The sequence below is a fragment of the Triturus cristatus genome, chromosome 2_2, assembly GCF_964204655.1.
Source record: "Triturus cristatus chromosome 2_2, aTriCri1.1, whole genome shotgun sequence".
Taxonomy (NCBI): Eukaryota; Metazoa; Chordata; class Amphibia; order Caudata; family Salamandridae; genus Triturus; species Triturus cristatus.
The window spans coordinates 43,680,858-43,696,790 of NC_140582.1; positions in this window are offsets into that span (position 1 = coordinate 43,680,858).

The window sequence follows — 15,933 nt, forward strand, 5'->3', positions numbered from 1 at the left end:
ATTGATAAGGAACTTGACGTGGTACCTGCGTAACCGAAAATGGGTGTTTACAAGGGGTAAAAAGACACATGATTGGTTATGATATCATGCATAGGTGGATCTATAAGATAATACTTGACATAGATGCGCGCGCAGCAGCATGACGTGTAATTGACGTGTAACTAGGGGGTGAAGGGAACTTGACATTAGCTCTACATGTGGAGACGAAAAGTCTGGGGGTCAGATCAACCTAATCCCAAATCATATCTAACATCCTATGTTTAAAGAACTATGTTATCCATAAAGAAGGACTCTCGGACAGAATCTATTCTATACTGACTGTGCGTGTGTGTACAAGCGTCTAAGTGTCTACACTGAATGCGAGAGGATGGGAATATTCCATGGTGACAGGGCTATGAATTACTTGCATGAGGGCAGAGAAACCGGGCCTTTTGCTTGGTAACTGGAGGAATGTTTACTTAAGCTACTAGGCAGGAATGCATCGGCTGAGGGGGAAGCAGATAATTCGAAGGTGAAATACAGCTCTTGGCAGAGAATAGGCTGATGTCAGGCTTCGTGGGCCGCGCAGAGAATGAGACAGAGTTCATGGTCACAGATGCAGGCTCAGACTGGAGCTTTCAGAGGCAGAAGGCAAAAAGGAGTTTGATGACAGAATCAGGGCCTACTTGCCTTGGACTGTAAAATGGCATAAGTGAACCATATAAAGCCGGTGGCCTTTCATGTTTAGGAGTGGAATATCCGACATATTCATGGCGGATCTGACAGAGGACATGTTGACGGTGGACGCACATGTATTTGCGTCTTCATAACTGGAACTGGAGGGAACATACATGTACTTGTGACATGCACATAGAACCGTTGGGGTCCAAGATAGGGGACATAACTGGCCAGGAAAATCCACATTTCCACAGGATGGCAAATATCAATTTCAGTCAATTAAATCTGAGTCTTACGAGCAGATATCTATCCCTATTATTTTGTACTTGTTGGACCTGGCACCGTGGGTCTCCCTTCCATTTGTTGCTGTTGCCTCATGTGTTTTTGCTGGTGTTAGATGCTTTGGGCGCTGTGCCACTGCTATCCAGTGCCACAATGCAAATGCTCCCTATGATAAATTGATGTATGGATTAGTGATTCCATGATTGGTTAGCTTGTTTTACCTGTCAGACCCTAGTACAGTGCACCAGGAGAGCCCAGGGCTTGTAAACCAAATGCTGCTGGTGGGCTTGCAGCACTGGATGTGCCACCCACAGAAGCAGCCTGTAAAAGTGTGTCTCAGGTCTGCCATTGCAGAGCCTGTGTGCAGTTTGGCAAACCTTCCCTTTTCTTCATATCAGACACCTCTATGGTAGGCTCAAGGGCAGGGTGCATTGTAGGTAAAAGGTAGGACAAGCCCTGATGCGTGTGGCATGTCCTAGTAGTGAATTACAGCCATTTTTGTTTTTCACTATTGCAAGGATACCTGTTCCCTATAGGCCAGAATGGACAGTTTGATTATTACATCTTATAATCCTATCTGGGTAAGGGAACTAGGTAAAAATTCGAGTTTAGTATGCCTGAACTCAGAATGATATAATGCATTTTTTTGTGAAGTTGGTTTTAACATTCTGTGTTTGAAAATACCACTTTTAGAAAGTAGGTCTTTTCTTGTCTAACCATCCAAACCTGCCTCTGCTAGGTTGTGTATTCCTTGTCTGAAGTTTGAGTGACAGGGGCTGGGGGATTCCAGGAGACAGGGTGAGTCAGTGCTGGAGCAGAGTTTTCTATTGAAAATTTATCGAGTTTTAAGCTCCAGTTTTTGTCTATATGTTATGACTAAATTACTGATTTTAAATTACTAATTATTAGTTTTGTTAAGAGTCTTGACTAACCAACATTACTAATGAGAAGAGACTACACGTGGGAATGCATATATGTTGCTTAATAATAATGTGCGGTTTATTAAATAAGTGTCACAAGTGTTATTTGCTTTGTGTTTGTGTGTTTAAAATAACGTGTGCTAATGCTTTATTGTGTTGCAGAAGGCTAGATAAGTACATACACATAAGGGTATTAGTGGGGTTTAACACCGTACAATCATTATGATGTGATAACGTTGTTTGTGTTTCTTTTAATTAAGATGGTCCGTTTTGGCCTAAAACAAGATGGCTGCCATTTACAGCCTGCACTCGAGTGATTGAATTTTGACGAGAGGCCTTGCTGAACATAGTCGAGAGTCACCTGACCACAGCCTTTGCCTGGTTAGAAAGTTTTCCGTGAGGACAGCAGCTCCGGGAACGATTCCAGCTGTCCTTGGACAAGGATAAAGCCACAATGAACAATGACCAGTCTGCGGTGGCTCTGCTAAGATATCAAGAAAGAGCATTTATGAAAGAAACATTTGCAAACTCGAGTTTCCTTCTTCCGTCTTTTTATTTTTGTGATTTTTCCTGAGCGGAGGTTTTCTAAATGTAACCAAGAGACTTCCTTTCCTGCTTGCTCTGCTCAGTGGCTCAACGGATATCTAACATTTGTTTGCAACTTTTATTTGTAACTTTTCCTATAAATATGTTAGACTAGAGAGGGTCCATGTTCGTTCGTTGGTTCATTCTTTCCTTGTGGTCATCGCGTTTGGACGTTTCCTATGCTGAGGACGGTGGCTCGAGAGACTTTACCGAGAGACCTGTCCTGACCCATTTAGCTAGAATAGGTAACTATGAGAATAACCATTTTGCTAATGATTGACTTTCCATTTGAATTAATTTAGATAAACAAGCATTTGTTTGAATTCCAGTGTTGGGTGTTTATTCCTTGTCATTTATTGAGTTTCAAATGTATTTCTTGTGTTTAAAATCATGACTCAAGGCAATGTCATTAAGGTCGCATTGACCTCATTGTAGATGCAGATTGGTTTAGGTTTTCTCTCCTATATTCAGTGTGGATAGAGTAATAGTGTGAATTTAGTGTGATGGGCCCTAGCGTATGATGTGTGATTGCGCGTGTGACTGTAGATTTACTCTGTCCGTGGAAGCAGGGAGAATTTATATGCGCCGATCTGCAGCAGTTTCCTGGTAGCAGAGGATGGGAAAAACGGAATTGTTGGCCCTGTACGTATGCGGGGAAAAACGTGTGACAATTGAAGTTGCGCGTCACATTGTCTGGGTTCGGAATCAGTGACATCGTCGTGTGTTACTATTAGGGACATATTTTCAGTATAAAAGGAGTGTGTATGGTAGCGAAGGTTATCTGTGAAACTCTGGTCTTAAGTCCCAGGGATCCGTAAGGTTCGCCGTTAAAGCTTATCGCTGGAGGAGTAATAGGTATTCTCTGAGCTTGTCTGAAGGACTGGGCAGAGGTAAGAGCTGCTTGGTTAACGTGTGTTATAATTCTGAGGTGGGACAGAATGACGCTGTTCTCGGGAAAGGCAGGATTCTGTGTGCATGTGCTACATTTTCTGGTGTAAAAGTGCGTGAATGTATGAGCATTTAGTTGATTGTAAGACTCTTTGGAGCAGTCCTAGAGGAATCAGTTAATGGATGCATGTTAGAAGGGCAGAGTAGAGGGATGTGCTACTGTGTCAACGAAAGTGATTATTCCGTGGTGGAGCAGAGGTAAGCGCTGTTCTAGAGAGAAGCGGAAATCTTGTGAGAAAGATTTTCTTTACTATTCTGTGGTTAGCGAAGCAGGCAATGGAGATGTTTATATGTTGTAACTAATAGATTTTGTAGAATCTGAAACAAAGTCTACTGAGAAGGCTTTGTAAAGGAGGGGTAGACGAGTGACAGGAGACAGAGCAGAAGCGACTGCAGCGACTGCTGACGTCATTCAGACCGCGCTGTGGTTGGGTAGTGGATCAGAACAGTGCTCGCGCTAGGATTGGTGCGTTGGTGTGAGCCGCGCAGGGATTGGAAGGAGTACAGAGTGACGTAGACGCTCCAGGATTGGTGCGTTGGTGTAAGTCGCGCTGTTATTGGACAAACATTTGTACAGTTGCGGAAGGGACTAGAGAACATTGGTAAACGTGAAAATGTATTACCAACCGGAGGAAAAGAAGAAAAAATCGTTGTTCGGTAAAATAAAGAGGTGGTTCGACAAGGATAAAAATGTAATAACTAGAGAGGGTGAATTGCTACCTCCGACGAGAACTCCTGCATCCTTCATGGTTGCGAAATATGGGTATCATACCTGTATATGGTTGGATAACTGGGCTAAGTATACTAAGGATGATGGTGTCTTAGCGTTCCCGGAACATGGTTCATTCAATCTGGCCGTGTTGAGAAATTTACAGGAAAAGATGATGTGTCTAGAGCCTAGACCAAGGCCGACACAGTTCGAGGCGTTGGTGGAATGGGAAGATGAGGTGCATGAGCAAGAAAAGCAGAGGAGTGGAGGCAATTATAGGTACTTTTTTGGGAGGAAATATGATCGTGAGACTCATCATGATCAAATGAGGAGATGGCGAGATGCTAGTATGTCAGAAGGATTATATCCTATGAGGACTGTTGAAGAAGCGGAAGGGAGGAAAGGTGCAGAAAAGGTGCCTGATACAGAAGTGAGAAGGTATGGAGTTACTGATTACGAGGATGAGGTCTTGGATGACATGATTTACAAGAGACCACCTCCGTATAGACCAGAACCAGAAGAGAGCACGCCAGTTTCTACTCCTGTAAAAGATACATTGTGAATTATTAAAACTGAAGTTGTGACACCTGATCTGAAAAGTGGTAGCTCTTTCATGGAAAGGGAGGGAGAGAGAGAGCGAGAGAGAGAGAATCGAGTCAGTGACGAGAAAACCAGAGAGTTAGCCATAACTACATCTGAGCTGACTGAGAAAATTAGGGAGCTGACGAAAAATCTTGAAGCAGTTACAGTGCCTGTAACTATTGGTCCGGTAGTGCCTATTTTTGATAAACAAAGAATGGGTGAAAATAGTTTGACAGTTCCTTATGTTGGAAATGGTTTGGTTGGTACTTGTACTTTGGAGGAATCAAGAATGAGGACGGGTGAAAATAATTTGAGGCAGTCGAGACATGACACCTGTAGTGGAGGATTAGATGTACAGCCTAGTTCAGGATTGAATACTGGTTGTTTGGAAGGAACAATTTTGGAACCACAGAGGATGACAGAACAAGTGGGTGCAGTGAAAAAGTGTACTGAAATAACAGCTGAAGATTTGAATGATTGGTTGAAAGTTCTTCAAAAGAGGGATAAAGATTCACAGGCAATTGATGTAGCCAGGTTGCGCATAGAATTGGAGGAGCTTATTGCAGGAACAATTCCTACAGATATACTCAAAAACCATCATGATGGAGAGTTGTTATTTATGTGCAAAAGCATCACCTGGAGGGCTAAGAGTACACATGACAGGTTAAGAGCAATAGCGAGTGAACAAGGAGTTGACATGGATAAAGTGAAAGCTTTGCAGAAGCCTTACAGGGTGGATTTCTCTGACAAAGATATTGAAAATCTAAATAGTGCTGGCAGAACAGGACAGATTAAGGAAATGATTGCCTTATTGCGAAAATGGGGTGATGTAGAAAAGTGGAAGGATAGGTGGTACAAGAAAAGGGAAGATTCAGTGGACAGGACTTACTCAGCTTTTCCCATGAGAGAAAAAGAGAAAACAGTGGATGCTTATCCTATGAGAGAGATTCCTGGAGGAGGATATGTACATGTCCCATGGACTAGACAGGATATTTTATCATTTACGAATGATTTCCCTCGACTGAGAGAAAAGCCCGTCGAGTGGTATAGGCAGGTAGACAGGTTTGTGAAATTGTGAAAAGTGCTGTGGATTGACCTGAATAGTCTGTTTGATATAATTGTTCCAGCAGACTTGTGGGCAGAGTGTAAAATAGTTGTAGATTGGCCTGCTAAGGAGTATCCAAGAGATCCGAAAACAGGAGCACCAGATCCAGAGGTTATGAAAAAATACGAGCAGGTAATTGTGTTCCTGAAAAATAAAGTACCCCCGAAAGAGACAGACTGGGTTAAGATAGATCGAACGCATCAGGAAGCAAAAAAATCAGTTCATGCTTTTTAGGAAAGGCTGATACTGGCTTTTAAACAGTTCAGTGGAGATGAACACCTGGGTGACAAGGATTTGAGTCATTTTGTATACAGATTTGTATATGGCCTGAGACCTGAAATCAGTGAAAGAATACGTGAACATACAGTTGATTGGCAGAGTAAAAAGATTGATGAAATCTTGAGACATGCAAAGTACTTCAGTGATGATATTGAGGCAAAACAGAGAAAGCTGAAAGAGAAAGCAATGTGGGCACAGGTGAAAGTTGCTGAAAGACAAGAAGCACAGTTGGTGGAACAGGCAAATAATCAAGGAAATAGGCCCAGATATGCGGGAAAAGGAAAGGGGAATCTAGAGGAGGCCAAGACAAAGTTCCCTTGTCACAACTGTGGACAATTGGGGCATTGGAGATCCGAGTGTACCAATCCACCATTAGTGAGTAATGAAAGTAAACCCTTAAATCAACAGGTGCAGAACGAGGGGTGTAATCAACAGCAGCAACAGCAGAAGGTTGTCAGACAGCAGAGTCAAGAGCCAAAACCGCCCTTGCCGCAGAATAGAGGGTCCCAAAAGTATAACCAGGACTCAGGATTCTACAATGATGAGCAGGTAAACAAACCGAGACGTTCTAACCTGGTACAGCAGTACTGGTTAAAGAATGAGGGGAGTGAGTCTGAAGGGGACTATTGACGGTGCCGCAGAGAGGAGGAAGAGTGCATACTTGGTGCAACTCTAGAAATAGACCAGGCAGGACCATTTGTAGATGGGAAAATAAATGGGGAGAGTGTTACTTTTTGGGTAGACACAGGAGCGACGAGATCAACTGTCAGGTCAGCAGATATTAGAAATCTTCCTCTCTCGGACGAAGCAAACCAAGTAGTTGGTGTAGCCAATACACAGATTAAGACTCGTCTTACCGAACCAGTAAGGGTAAGAATAGGGAAATTTTCAGACATGCACAGATTCGTAGTCTGTGACACTAGTCCAGTGAACTTGTTAGGTAGGGACTTATTGTGCAAGATGAATTGTACAATTTTCTGTACTCCGGATGGAATAGCTTTTGAGACACCAGATGAGGATGTTTTGTACCGGATGACTCTAGATAATAGAGAGAGTGAAATTGTTGGTACATATGCTGTGTTTAATCCAGATGATTTGCCTCAGGAGTTGAGACACACAGTGAAAACAGCAGTTTGGGATTTTACTGGAGAAGATGTGGGATTGATGAATAATGTGGATCCAGTGAAGATTTCAGTGAAAGAGGGGATTGTTTATCCTAATATTCCTCAGTATAGATTGACACCAGAAATAATTGAGGGAATAACTCCTATAATTGACAAGATGATTCAACAGGGTGTTTTGAGAGAGTTACTGAGTAGCCCGTGTAATTCACCGATAATGGGGCTAAAGAAACCTAATGGAAAGTTCAGGAATGTGCAAGATTTGAGAAAAGTTAACAAAATTGTGGTGGCATGTTGTCCCATTGTGCCAAATCCTTCAGTGATTTTGTATCAGATTCCTCATGATGCTGAGTGGTACACAGTGATTGATTTGTGTCATGCTTTCTTTTCAATTTCATTGCATCATGACAGCCAGCCGTTTTTTGCATTCCGGTTTGGCCAGCGTATTTTAGCATGGTGTCGTATCCCACAGGGGTATACAGAGAGTCCTTCGATATTCAATCAGTTGTTGAAAAAGTCATTGGAGAGTTTGATCATGCCTGAAAGCTCAGTGCTAGTGCAGTATATCGATGACTTACTTGTGGCATCGAAGACACGTGAAGCTTGTGAAGTAGATACCATAGCTGTACTGAATCATCTGGCAGAAGGAGGGTTAAAGGTATCTCCAGCCAAATTGCAATTTTGTAAGAAAGATGTGCATTATCTTGGACACAATATTGAAAAGGGTCTGAGAAAGGTGACTGATGACAGGATCAAAATTATCAGAGGAATGAGAGCCCCGATGACCCAGAGAGAGGTGAGGATGTTTCTGGGGATGGTGGGTTATTGTCGTCAGTGGATAAGTAATTTCTCCCTGATAGCGAAGCCACTGATTAAGTTGACCAAAAGTGAGGTGAGAGACCCATTGGAATTGGATGGAGAACAAATGGCAGCATTTGAAGAGTTAAAGAGCAGAATGTGTGAAGCCCCTGCTTTGGGAATGCCAGACTATGAGAAAGAGTTTGAGTTATACTGCAGTGAGAGAAATGGGTGTGCACTTTCAGTGTTAATTCAGAAGCATGGACAACTGAGAAGGCCGATTGCGTACTTCTCATCGACACTTGACCCCGTAGCTGTGGGTTTGCCAGGTTGCCTGAAAGCGGTAGCTGCTACATGCAGAAGCTTGGAACAGAGTGAGGGCATAATAATGGGATATCCTGTAAGGGTGTTTGTACCTCATGATGTGGCAATTCTTTTGACAAGAAGCAGGACTCAGTACATGTCACATAGTCGGTTGACTAAATATGAGAAAATCATTCTGGGAGCATCAAATGTGACTCTTGAAAGATGTGTGAATGTGAATCCAGCAACGTTGTTAACCCGATGCTGACAATGTGAATGTGGGAGATGATGTAGATCATGATTGTTTGGATCTGCTTGACTACTGCACGAAACCAAGACCAGACATAAGAGATTTGCCATTGCCAGAGAGTGATCATGTGTTGTTTGTGGCTGGATCATGTTTGAGAACTGATGATGGTGTGCTAAGTGCAGCATATGCAGTGTGCAAATTTTCAGAAGTTATGGAAGCTTCGCCTTTGAAAGGAGTGAGATCTGCTCAGGTGGCTGAATTGGTGGCATTGACAAAAGCTTGCAAAATTGGGAAAAATCTGAGAGTGACTGTGATGACTGATAGTCAGTACGGATTTGGAGTCGTTCATGACTTTGGCCAGCTTTGGCTACAGAGAGGTTTCTTGACGTCGGGTGGGACTCCAATAAAGAATGCTGATGTAATTGGAAAATTGCTTGAGGCGATACAGCTGCCTAAAGAGTTAGCAGTTGTGAAGTGTGCTGCTCATGGACAAGGAGATGATTTTGTTACTCTTGGTAATAGATTTACCAACGACATAGCACAGTATTGTGCTAAGAACAATCATTCGATTAATAGGGCACGAGAGAGGTAAATGTCTTTTTGTTCGGTGATGTTTACTAATGTCCTAGAAACGTGGGATGAAGTGAAGCAGTTGCAGGATGAGGCAGGAGATGAGGAAATGAGAGATTGGATTAAAGCAGGTTGTGCCCCAAGAGAAACAGATCATGTTTGGATCTACAGAGATGGTAGACCAGTCATGCCCAACTCAATGCTGTCGACAATGGCAAGAATGTATCATGGCCAAGGACATCTGGGGAGGGACGCAATTATTAGGTCTTTTAAACAGACCTGGTACAATGCAAAGTTCAGGTTGATTGCAGAGAGCATCTGTCAGAGATGTTTGATTTGTCAGCAGTTCAATACTGGGAAAAAGACAGTGGTGAGCCTAGGAACAATAGGCAGAGAAGGAGGTCCTTATACCAGAATGCAAATAGATTTCATTGAAATGCCCCAAGTGAATAAATTGAGGTATGTTCTAGTGGTAGTCTGTTTGTTCTCAAGATGGGTGGAGGCTTATCCGACTAGGAGAAATGATGGAATAACAGTTGCAAAGTTACTGTTAAGAGAGTTGATTCCTAGGTACGGGTTCCCAGTGACAATTGAGTCTGATAGAGGCGGACACTTCTATAATGAGCTCATGGGTTTAATTTGTGAAGCATTGAGCATACAGCAGAAGCTACATTGTGCATACAGACCAGAGGCTTCTGGAGTCGTTGAACAGATGAACGGCACAATAAAAAACCGAATTGGTAAGATGTGTTTAGCCACTGGAATGAAATGGCCTGATGTCTTGCCTCTAGTGCTGATGACTATTAGGTCTACTCCAGATAGAACCACAGGTTTGAGTCCGCACAAAATCTTAATGGGACGTGCGATGAGACATGCATTTGTGCCTGTCAACAAGTTGATGACAATAACTGATGACATGATTTTGGATTACTGTAAAGGCCTGGCTGACGCAGTTCATTCTGTGTTTCACCAGGTTGGAGAAGACGCTACCACACTTGAGAAGAAGCAAGCCCATGATCTGAGTCCAGGGGACTGGGTGAGGATTAAGGTGCACAGGAGAAGAAATTGCTTGGTTCCAAGGTGGGGAAGGCCAAGGCAAGTCATTCTGACTACGACTACTGCAGTGAAGTGTGCCGGTGTGAAAAACTGGGTGCATGCGAGTCATACTCTGAGAGTTCCAAATCCAAAAGATGGGACTGGTAAGGAGTATTTTGAAGAGTCAGATTCCAGTGATGATGCAGAAACTGAACCAGTGAGAAGGGGGAAAAATCCTGAAAGAGGTGAAGGAGAAAGAGAGTTGAGTGATTCTTTTCCCTTTCCAAGAGAGGCTTCAAGAGAAACATTGAGAGTCTCAGAGGAGAGATCAGATTCTGTAAGAGTGCCTGAAGTTCCAACAAGCAGTAGAAGAGAAAGGAGCAATTCCACAGAAACTACACCTGAATCAGATGAAGAGGTTGAAAATCCACTTGAGATTACACCTGAAGAAGCAGGGTCAGAGGAAGATAGAGAGGGACAGATTGCGGAAGACCCCCGAGGAGGTGTAGGGAACATTCCTGATAAGCTAGGTGAAGGGACAAGTAGACAGCAAGAAGATTGCGTGTCGGAGACCCGAGGAGGGACAGAATTAGGGAAGTCTCAATTGGTGGTGGAAAAGACTGTGGAGCGAAAGAAAATTGTTGAAGAACGAGAGGCAAATGAGACAGAATCAGATGAGAGTGAGAATGAGAAATCAGAAGGTCGAGTTCTGAGAAAGAGAACTTGGATCGGAGAAAGAAATAATAAAGAGGTGAGACCAAAAAGGGTTGTAAGAGGAGATCTTTGGCCCAACAGGATAAAGAGATTGAGGTACAGACTGACATGAGCAGGTTCATCGAAGGCTGAACAGGTGAACGAAGTGTCAAGTCAGAATAAAACAAAAGGTGAAAAACAAAAGGTTACAAAAGAACCAGAGGAGATCAAGAGAATCAGAAAACCTAACCAGAAGTATAGGTCACCGGAATGGACGTATGTGGCACTGTCTGAAGGTGAAGAGGCAGAAAGTCAAGGAAATCCAGAGGGGACCGTACGAGAAGTGGTTGAGGAGAAAACTGTTGGAATTGTAAAAGTTATCCTGACTGACATTGGAGAAGAGTCGGATGCACAGGATGTTGTTGATGATCTGATACAATTTGATGTTGCTGAAGAAGAAGTGAAAAGTGATGAAAATCCAAATTGAGTGAACTGAAGGAGTCAATTGGAGAAAAGTGAAAAGAAGAAAATCTGAAATTAGCTGTTTGAAATAATCTAGTGTTCTAGTGTTTCGGTAGTGGAGTAGAAGAGGCTAAGTCAAAAGACACTGCCAAAGTAGTAAAATGGCTAACACAGAGAATAATCAAAGTAGATGTGCCTTTTTGAAAAGATGGTGTAAAATGTGCTGCTGCTGTACTGGATTATTAATGCTATTAGGGGTGTACTAGCTTTATTAGTTACTTTTAGAGTTACAATAGACACTTTTGGAATACATACTGAGAATGTGACCAATGTAGAGAAGAGTTTACAGGAAGTAGTTCCAACTAGAATTAGTAACACTTACATACATAAAGATAGGTCAATTAATGATTTTTCTAGCAATGTTTTTTCAAAGTTGTTGTACGAATACGTAAAGACAATGAAAGTTAGGGATTGCTACGTCTGTATGCAATTGCCTGCATCCGTTTCAGAGGGTGTTACTTATCACCATTTACCAGCTATGTATGGAATTTCATGTAGTGTGCTAAGTAGTGTTTTTTATTTGTTAGGGAAAATAGATTATGAGATGTCTAACAAAGATAATATTTTTGGGCAATTGCCTATGAACAAAAAGCTGAATCCAGCTAAAGAAGCTAACATTTTTGGTGAGATTTTTATTGAGAAAGAAGAATTAACCTTAGATTATATTTTTAGAAACAATTTAACTTGCAGTCTGAAAGAGGAAGAGAAGGCTTTCCTAAACATGGTAGAGGAAAGGAGAATGAGTATGCATGAGAAGGCAGGGAAATATAAAGTGAGTGAAACAAGTTGGGACATTGAGATGGGAAAGGAGTTGAAGAATGGGGCCAGTCCGACTTTGGCTTTAGATGCACCACAGAAGGGTAAACTATGCATTACCAGAAGGAAATCCCAATAAGATACATATTTTGTTGGGACTAGTGAGTGTCATGATACATACTTCATTGCGACAGGATGGGGTTTTAAAGGTGGAGAAGATCCAGTTTTCCCAGGAGTGTATTATGTTTGTGGGAACAAGGCTTATTACAAGTTGCCTGACCATTGGTATGGCACGTGTTATGTGGGCCTGGTCTTTCCAAAGATTTTTCATATAGATAGGATAGAAGATGTAGAACACATTAATTTACTGACACGTTTTAAGAGAGAAACTTGGTCAGAGATAGTGGGTGACATTTTTGGTGCTTTAATTCCAGCAGTGGGAATTTCTTTGAATGCATATGGGATTCGGAAACTGTCAACATTGGTGGATCGCTTATCGACAAGTACCGCTGGACGGTTTCTTTTGGTAAATACGGAGATGATTGCCGTACGTGCCATGTCTATGCAAAATCGACTTGCCCTTGATATTTTATTGGCCAAAGAGGGTGGAGTTTGTGGAATGCTGAAAGTTCAACATTGTTGCACTTACATTCCTGATGAAAGCAAAGTTCTAAAGGTCTATATCAAAAATATTACTGATTTACATGAAGAATTAGTACCACTAGAAGCTGAAAGTGTCTGGACTAAAATAGCTAATAAGATAGTTGCTGTTAAGTGTTTTATTGCTAAGATAGGTAGTACCATTATTGGTAAAATATTGTTTCCCTTGACATGCATAATTGTTGCTTTATTGATATTAAGATTTGGGTGTTGGTGTTGTAAAAACAGGGGAGGGAAAAAGAGAATAATCAGAGGGAATGCTGAAAAGAAACAAAAGAGGTCAAGGAGAGACCCACAAGAAATAGAATTAGAAGAATTAAAGGAGAGTGTGTACTTGGAATCAAGGAGAGATGATGTGAGAGAGTCTGGTGTTTAATGTTGTGTCATAAAAGACATTTTCAATTTCTCCTAAAAATAGGGACTACATTTTTCCTTTTTGGGTGGTTTTTGTGGTGATAAGATATCACCAAAGGGGGGATTGCTGGAGCAGAGTTTTCTATTGAAAATTTATCGAGTTTTAAGCTCCAGTTTTTGTCTATATGTTATGACTAAATTACTGATTTAAAATGACTAATTATTAGTTTTGTTAAGAGTCTTGACTAACCAACATTACTAATGAGAAGAGACTACACGTGGGAATGCATATATGTTGCTTAATAATAATGTGCGGTTTATTAACCCCTTCGACGCTCATGACGGAACGGTTCCGTCATGAGCGTCGGTTGAGCTGTGCTCATGACGGAACCGTTCCGTCATGACCACGCCTGCGCAAGCAACGGTCAGCACCGCGGGGGAATCCGCCCCGCATGGAAGGGGTTAAATAAGTGTCACAAGTGTTATTTGCTTTGTGTTTGTGTGTTTAAAATAACGTGTGCTAATGCATTATTGTGTTGCAGAAGGCTAGATAAGTACATACACATAAGGGTATTAGTGGGGTTTAACACTGTACAATCATTATGGTGTGGTAACGTTGTTTGTGTTTCTTTGAATTAAGATGGTCGGTTTTGGCCTAAAACAAGATGGCTGCCATTTACAGCCTGCACTCGAGTGATTGAATTTTGACGAGAGGCCTTGCTGAACATAGTCGAGAGTCACCTGACCACAGCCTTTGCCTGGTTAGGAAGTTTTCCGTGAGGACAGCAGCTCCGGGAACGATTCCAGCTGTCCTTGGACAAGGATAAAGCCACAATGAACAATGACCAGTCTGCGGTGGCTCTGCTAAGATATCAAGAAAGAGCATTTATGAAAGAAACATTTGCAAACTCGAGTTTCCTTCTTCCGTCTTTTTATTTTTGTGATTTTTCCTGAGCGGAGGTTTTCTAAATGTAACCAAGAGACTTCCTTTCCTGCTTGCTCTGCTCAGTGGCTCAACGGATATCTAACATTTGTTTGCAACTTTTATTTGTAACTTTTCCTATAAATATGTTAGACTAGAGAGGGTCCATGTTCGTTCGTTGGTTCATTCTTTCCTTGTGGTCATCGCGTTTGGACGTTTCCTATGCTGAGGACGGCGGCTCGAGAGACTTTACCGAGAGACCTGTCCTGACCCATTTAGCTAGAATAGGTAACTATGAGAATAACGATTTTGCTAATGATTGACTTTCCATTTGAATTAATTTAGATAAACAAGCATTTGTTTGAATTCCAGTGTCGGGTGTTTATTCCTCGTCATTTATTGAGTTTCAAATGTATTTCTTGTGTTTAAAATCATGACTCAAGGCAATGTCATTAAGGTCGCATTGACCTCATTGTAGATGCAGATTGGTTTAGGTTTTCTCTCCTATATTCAGTGTGGATAGAGTAATAGTGTGAATTTAGTGTGATGGGCCCTAGCGTATGATGTGTGATTGCGCGTGTGACTGTAGATTTACTCTGTCCGTGGAAGCAGGGAAAATTTATATGCGCCGATCTGCAGCATCAGCACATGGCTGAATAGAGAGACCTGCATGTAGATGGGTGGGAGGAGTTGCACCTGGGACCTGAACAGGGCTGTGCCTTCCCTCCACTATGCTGGCTCCACCTCCTGTGGTGCGTTTGATGTCTCTGCCCTGCACTGTGCAAGGAAAGAAGGAGTCTTGTCAACAAAGTGCTCCGGGACTGACCAGAACTGGTTTGGAAAAGGCAAAGGCTTCTCTGCTTTCAGAGAACAAAGGGAAACTGAGTATAAATATTGGGACCTAAACCCAAGAACTTTAGATAACTTTGGGAAACAAGAAGAAACCTTTGCTGAGGAGAGGAACCAGAGAGACTGAGGCGTGACTATCCCTAAGCTGAAGTGCTGCTTGGGGGATTGGCCTACAGTGGTTGCCTAAACTGCCAAAGAAAGGAGAGAGGAGCTTTGTGTGTACTTTCATCAACTTGTAAAGGATCTCCAAGGGCTTGAGAAAGAGCTTGCCTCCTGCTGAAGTCTCAGGGACAACAGACTTCACCCACCAGCTCCCCAAGAGTTCCTTTGGAAGTGCCTGCTACTGTGCGAGGCTTTCTGAAGGACTGCGTGTCGCAAGGAGCTGGAAGCGTGACACACGAAGAAGAAGCGTGTTGCCACCGCAGCCGCTGTCATTGCATCGCCGAAGAAGAGGATCGACATCACATCAGACGCTGCCGCATCACTGGGAAGAGTGTCACAGGGCCTGTCGTGGTTTAGAAGAATCATTGAGTCACCACAGGGCCGCCGAAGCGCCTTGCATTGCCGGAGAAGAGGATCGACGTCGCACCAGATGCCGCTGCATCACTGGGAAGCATGTCGCAGGGCCTGTCGCGGCTCAGAAGAATCGTTGAGTCACCACAGGGCCATTGCATCATTGCCGAAGCGTCTCGCATCGCCAGAGAAGAGGATCGACGTCGCATCAGATGCCGCTGCATCACCAGGAAACGTGTCGCAGGGCCTGTTGTGGCTCAGAAGTATTGTTGAGTCGCCGCACGGCCGTCGGGCGTGCGAGCATCGTGTCGCATGAAGAAGAAGACGCCATCTGTGTCACATTGTATCGGATCTTCATCGCATCACGGCATTGCGTGCTGCATCGCCACAGAAGCGCAGTAAGAAACCGACGCATCACCTCCCCTCGCAGAGTAGAACCGACTCATCCCCTACGCATCAGTAGGGACCCGACGCATCACCTTCCCTGCAACACTTTCGTTGTATAGCGTCACGCATCCTA